Source organism: Dipodomys ordii, unplaced genomic scaffold (genome assembly GCF_000151885.1).
Source record: "Dipodomys ordii isolate 6190 unplaced genomic scaffold, Dord_2.0 Scaffold1, whole genome shotgun sequence".
NCBI lineage: Eukaryota > Metazoa > Chordata > Mammalia > Rodentia > Heteromyidae > Dipodomys > Dipodomys ordii.
In genome coordinates this window covers 64326415-64332962 of record NW_012267217.1, presented here as the reverse complement: position 1 = coordinate 64332962, position 6548 = coordinate 64326415, and positions in this window count along the sequence as shown.

Here is a 6548-nt window from a genome sequence, read left to right as displayed (position 1 = left end):
GTGATGTCATCTGTCTATATAGACTGTGTGATGTCATCTGTCTATTTAGACATGTGTGATGTCATCTGTACATATAGGCTTGTGATGTCATCTGTACATACAGACTGTATGATGTCGGCTATCTCTATAGACTTGTGTGACCTCCCGCTCCGCGCTGGTCCCCGCCTGGATTCCACTTGGAGGATTAAGGACATCGGGGTTCATTAACAGGCAGGTTAAGCATTGGGCTTTTAAAGCTTCACGTTTTCTGTCTTGAGGGCCACACAGGGCGGCCGGTGCCTGTGACCCTAGCTCCCCGGGCGGTGACGGTCACGGAGGTTGCAGCCGGCTAGGCCCAGAGCTGAGTACCAGAGGAGCCACCCGACCACCCAGGGCTGAGCCCGTCCTTCCAGCCTCGGGGAGCTGCAGAGAGAGGGCGGTTAAGGCCGCACTGATAAAAAACGAAGGCCCCATTTGAAAATGCACCATGTGAAAATAAAACAAAGGCCGGGAGCACGGCCTAAGTGATACAGCTCCTGAGTTCACACCCCATTACTTCAAAAATAAGGAGTTGCATGCAAGCAAAACTACCTAACATAGAGAAGAAGAGCAATAGAGAGTTCTAAAGAGCCTCCGTGCTGTGCATTTCAGAACAGAGCATTTAAGAAACAATATTGATGTAATGGTAAAAGTAGCCAAAAAAATGAAGAAAAAGGAGAGATATGAAATATCATTAACTTAAGAGCTAATTTTAAATAAGAACTAGGTACACCAAATTTTTGCAAAAATACAAAAGTAAGGATGTTCTGTGCGCTGCAAATTCTCCGCATGGAGGTAAGAACAAAAGCAATGCATTTTATTCCTAAGGTAAATAATTAAGGAAAAAGATCTCACAAATTATAAATCAAAACTGCTATCACCTGTTTTAAAGTTCTCCACTCACAAATACCAGAAGGGCTACTCTTTGAATGCTCCAGAGAAAAATGCCCTGAGAGTTTTTAGATCCATAAATAATAGGGCTGATTAAAAATAGGTCATCCAAATCAATCTAATTGCCTTCTATTTTTAATGTAAATTCTTCCATTGATTTTTTTAAAAAAATGGGTAGCCCATTAAAACACATTTATCATGACTCTAAAAGTGTATTTGTCTTGAAAAAGGCCTAAGGTTAAGAATAAAAAGCTATTTCCCACCACACAAAATTGGAGCAAATGCTTTGCCAAAGTGGGGGCCCAGTTTTCCTTCTCCCCGGAAGAAATACTTCTGGGAGTGAGACATCAGGATGAAACATGCTCCCAGCACAGTTAGAATGTTCGGGGCCTAGCATATCATACTTGGATTAAAAATCCTCCAAAAATGGCCAGTAGACGCATGAAAAAATGTTCAACATCTCTTGCCATAAAGGAAATCAAATCAAAACAACACTAAGAGTCCATCTAACTCCAATCGGAAGGGCCATTATCAAGAAAACAAATAACAACAAATGCTGACACAGATATGGGGGTGGGGGGAGAACCCTATTAAACTGTTGGTAGGGATGTAAATTTGTTCAGTCACTATGGAAAGCAGTGTGGAAATTTCTCAAAAAAATTCACATAAAAATATCCATGGATCAAGCAATTCCACTCTTGGGTCTTTATCCAAAACATTACAAACAAGGATATAGTAAAGCCATCTACACAACCATGTTCCTTGCTGCACTATTTACCCCAGGAAAGTATGGAATCAGCCCAGATGCCCCTCAATAGACAAATGGATCAAGAAAATGTGGTATATGCCAGGTGCTGAGGGCTCACGCCTGTGATCCTACCTACTCAGGAGGCTGAGATCTAAGGATCACAGCTCAAAGCCAGCCCAGACAGAAAAGGGCATGAGGTTTTTATCTCCAATTAAACACCAAAAAGCCAAAGGTGGAGCTATGGCTCAAGTTGTAGAGCTATAGCCTTGGGCAAAAAGCTCAAGGACAAAACCCCGGCCCTGAGTACAACAAGCCTGAGGACCAGGTCCAAAAGAAAAAGAAAGTGTGGTGTATATATATATAGATACACAATAGAATTTTACTTATCCATTAGGAAGGACATTTGCAAAGGAATGGATGGACCTGGTCAGGGGATACATTAAGTGAAGTAAATCAGATCCAAAGAGACAAGGGCTGCATGTTTTCTAGGTGGAAGCTAGACCTAATTTATAAATGTACAAGTGAACACATACAGGTCATATGCAAGGGTACACAAACATATTAACCAAAGTATGGAATGTGCAGGGGAGAATTCAAATGACATAATTCCTTGGAAAAACGAACTCACAGTCTAACAAAAGGAAACCTGGCAACTGGCATTTGAAAGGTATGGTGGGGAAGTCAAAGGGACCAGGGCTGATGAACGAAGAGAGGAAGGGGCAGCAGAATGCAGTCATAATATTCAATGCATATCCTATGAAATTAAGAAAACTGAGGGGAAAGCCAGGCATCGGTAGCTCACGCCTGTCATCCTAGCTACTCAGGAGGCTGAGATCTGAGGATCGTAGTTCAAAGCCAGCTCAGGCAGGAAAGTCTGTGAGACTTTTATCTCCAATAAACCACTAGAAGACCAGAAGTGGCGCTGTGGCTCAAGTGGTAGAGCGCTCACCTTGAGCTGAAGAGCTGAGGGACAGTGCCCAGGCCCAGAGTTCAAGCCCCACAACCAACCAAAAAAAAAAAGGAAACTGAGGGGAGAGGTAGAGTTGGGAAGGAAGGGGAAGAATGGTGAAAGGGGTGACGTTGATCAAAATGTGTTGTGTCCAAAAGTGCATTTGTCAAATGCTAATTCATTTGCACAACTACTTAAAGATAATAAAAGTTTAATTTTGGCCCAAGAGCCAGTGGTTCACACCTGTAATCCTAACTACTTAGGTGGCTGAGATCTGAGGATCAAGATTTGAGGCCAGTTCAGACAGGAAAATCTGTGACACTTTTTTTTTGGGGGGGGGGTCCGGTCGTGGGGCCTGAACTCTGGGCCTGGGCGCTGTCCCTCAGCTCTTCAGCTCAAGGCTAGTGCTCTACCACTTGAGCCACAGCGCCACTTCCAGCTTTTTTCTTTTTGCTTATGTGGTGCTAGGAAATCGAACCCAGGGCCTCATGCACGCAAGGCAAGCGCTCTACCACTGAGCCACCTTCCTAGCCCAATCTGTGACACTTTTATCTCCATTTAACCACCCAAAAGCTGGACCTGGAGCTATGGCTCACATGGTAGAGTGCTAGCCTTGAGCACTATAAAACTCAGAGACAATGCCCAGGCCCTGAGTTCAAACCTTAGGACTGGCACAAAACAAAACTACTACTAAAGAGAATCCACTCTACTATTAGAGATAGCCCTGAAACCATTTTGATATCTCTACACTCAAATTGCTAAAATATGCAGGCATAATATAGATATATAGATATATGTATGTATATATATATATAGGTATGTATGTATATGCATATATCTATGTATAATGTGGAATCTCCTTTTATATTCAAAACACATGTTCATTTCAAATGTGAATAAATACAGTTCATCAAAATTACAATTGGCTGGGCTGGGAAGGTGGCTCAGTGGTAGAGCACTTGCCTTGCATGCCTGAGGCCCTGGGTTCGATTCCTCAGGACCCCATAAGCAAAAAGAAAAAAGCCAGAAGTGGCGCTGTGGCTCAAGTGGTACAGTGCTAGCCTTGAGCTGAAGAGCTGAGGGACAGCGCCCAGGCCCAGAGTTCAGGCCCATGACTGGACCCCCCCAAAAAAAATTGCAGTTGCCACACAGGTAGCTTCTGTCCCTTCCTCTAGCATGGTGACAGCACTGGGACATCAGATCCGCCAGCTAAATCTCTGCCAACATCTTTAATTACTAAGGATTATTTCAAGGAGTAACTCGTTAAATCAAAGAATAAACATGTCTAGAGTTCTTTTATTCATACCACCAAAATTGACCTCTGTAAACAACTGCTGGAATTAATGAAGTAGTCAATAGCCCACATTCTCACTAATATTTGCATTATCCCTTTGTTTTTTACTAATTTCATAGGTCTTAAGTGCTGGTGCCCTGATGTGTGGCTTTAAGCAGCTTTGTTTGTTCTGATTTGTTGGTGGTACCAGAGCGGGAATTCATGGTCAGCTTTCTTACTCTCAGATGATGCTCTACCACTTGAGCCACATCTCTAGCCCAACTTTTTGCTGAAGATGGAGTCTTGCAGTTTTTTCTGGCCCAAGCTGGCTTCAAATCTTGATCCTCCAGATATTGGCCTCTTAAGTAGCTAGGGTTACAGTCATGAGCTACTAGTGTGCTATTAAACTGGGATTTTTGAGGCAGGAAAGTTCATACTGATGGCGGCTAGTTCCATCTCTTACTGACGGCACTATGGATCTTTGCCTTTTCCCTTCCAGGGCTCTCAGGAGCCTGCTTTTCAATGTTCTTATCATTTACACTTTGTCACATTCAGCCCCTTTCCCTATTTTTGTTCTTCACCTAGTAAATTTGTCTTATTTTTGGCACAAAGAAAATGTTTCATTTCTGTATATTTACATTTCTAAAACTAGTTTTTCTTGATATTTTCTGCCTTTGGTCTTGGACAGCCTTTCCTGGCTCAAGTGGTAGAGCACCTGCTTTGTAAGCACAAGCACCTGAGTCCAAATCCCAGTCCGGACAAAAAATAAAACTAAAGATATGAATAGAATACTCTCCTAAGAAAGCCTTTCCTGATCTCAGTAAATGATCAGTAAAGATCCAGTGGTGATATAAGAATAAAGGCATTCATAACCTAATTAGATGCATTTATGCAAATAGAGAGAGGTTCTGGGTGGACCTTAGTGAAGGGCACTGCCCTGACAGGCAAGACACCAGGTCTTTTCCTCAACACCACCAACAGTGTCAACAGACACAACAAGTGAACATCAGAAGCCAACACCCAGAAGCAGAAAGATGAGGGATCTGAGGTACCAAGGAACAGGAGAATGAAAAGACTGAAAGCCAGACGCTGGTGCTCATGCCTGTAATCCTTGTTACTCAGGAGGCTGTGATCCAGAGGGTCTTGGTTTGAAACCAGCCTGGACAGCCAAGTCCAACAGACTCCATCTCTAGATAACCAGCAAAAAGCCAGGGTAGAAGCATGGCTTCAGTGGAAGAGTACCAGCTAAGCCGGCCAACCCAGGCATTGTGAAGGCCTGAATTTAACACCAATACTGGAAGAAAAAAAAAGCTGAAGTGCTTATGTAAAGCTACTGTAAAGTAATAGAGGACCCTATTTATATGGCTATGGTAAGAAAAAGATCGTTTTAATAGGAGAAAGACTACAATCATGCGCAAATGACTATTAGAAAGGGTTCTGTTTGCACAAATGACGGGGCCCTTGCCTTCAGGATGGTGTCCAAGGGTTTTTAGAAACAGGAGGACCCTGTAGCCCAGATCCTTCACCAATGGCTCACCAGAGAATGACTGGGAAGCCCAGAACCACACAGAAAAGTTATTTTTGATGGTGTTTGTGTTTGTGTTGGTCATACTGGGGGTTAGACGCGCAGCCTGGTACTTCCTAGGTAGATGCTCTTCCACTTGAATCACATCCCCAGACATTTTTGCTTTTACAGATAGGGTTTCACCTTTTTTCTTGGCCTGGGACAGAAAACAGACCACAATCCTCCTATCTGGCCTCCTGCGTGGCTGGGATAATAGGTGCATACCACCACACCGGCTGAGTGCTGAATGAGAGTCTCCTTTTTGCCCAATCTGTCTTCAAGTCATGATCCTCCTGACCTTTACCTCCCAAGTAGTAGGATTATGGATGTAGAGAAGTTTTAGAGTAGACCACCAGACGGTTGCTTGGAAGTTAAATGGCATATTGGAGCCAGTTATCCAGAAATACATTACTCAATAGTTAAACTTCATGATAAAAAAAAATCTTTCATCATATTACAAAACTACTTCAATAACTGGTATCTATAGAGGGGAAATGATATGTTTTTAAATAAGTATTATTTAATAAAATTGAGTGAGATCCCTGCAAAAATTTTGGCCCAAATCTCAGATCTGTTCTATTACATAGGTGGAACTGGCTTGATTGATTGTGCAAGAACTCCATTGTGACTCTGAAACGGTCCCCACTTAGCTGTGTAACTTTACATAGATGAAGTCAGTTTGTTAATTGGTTAATAACTCAACTAATTGTTCCTAGAAAGGTGGGTTAATGCTTAGGTTGATGGACTCAAATTATACTGCTAAGTAGACCTTTATATGTGATCACTGCAAGGCCACCGAAGTCAGTGTGAATACTCTTCTCCTCATCTGTGTGTCAAAAATATAAAATCCTTGAGAGTTGTTTTTAATAGTGGAAGTGTATTGATTAACCCCATAATCATCTCCCTTGCTGTAATTGGATTAGCCTCACTTTTGTAAGGTTAACAAGGATTTCATCTCACTTTCAAAAATAACTTCATTTTCCGGGGCTGGGAAGGTGGCTCAGTGGTAGAGCGCTTGCTTTGCATGCTCAAGGCCCTGGGTTCGATTCCTCAGCACCACATAAGCAAAAAGAAAAAAGCCGGAAGTGGCGCTGTGGCTCAAGTG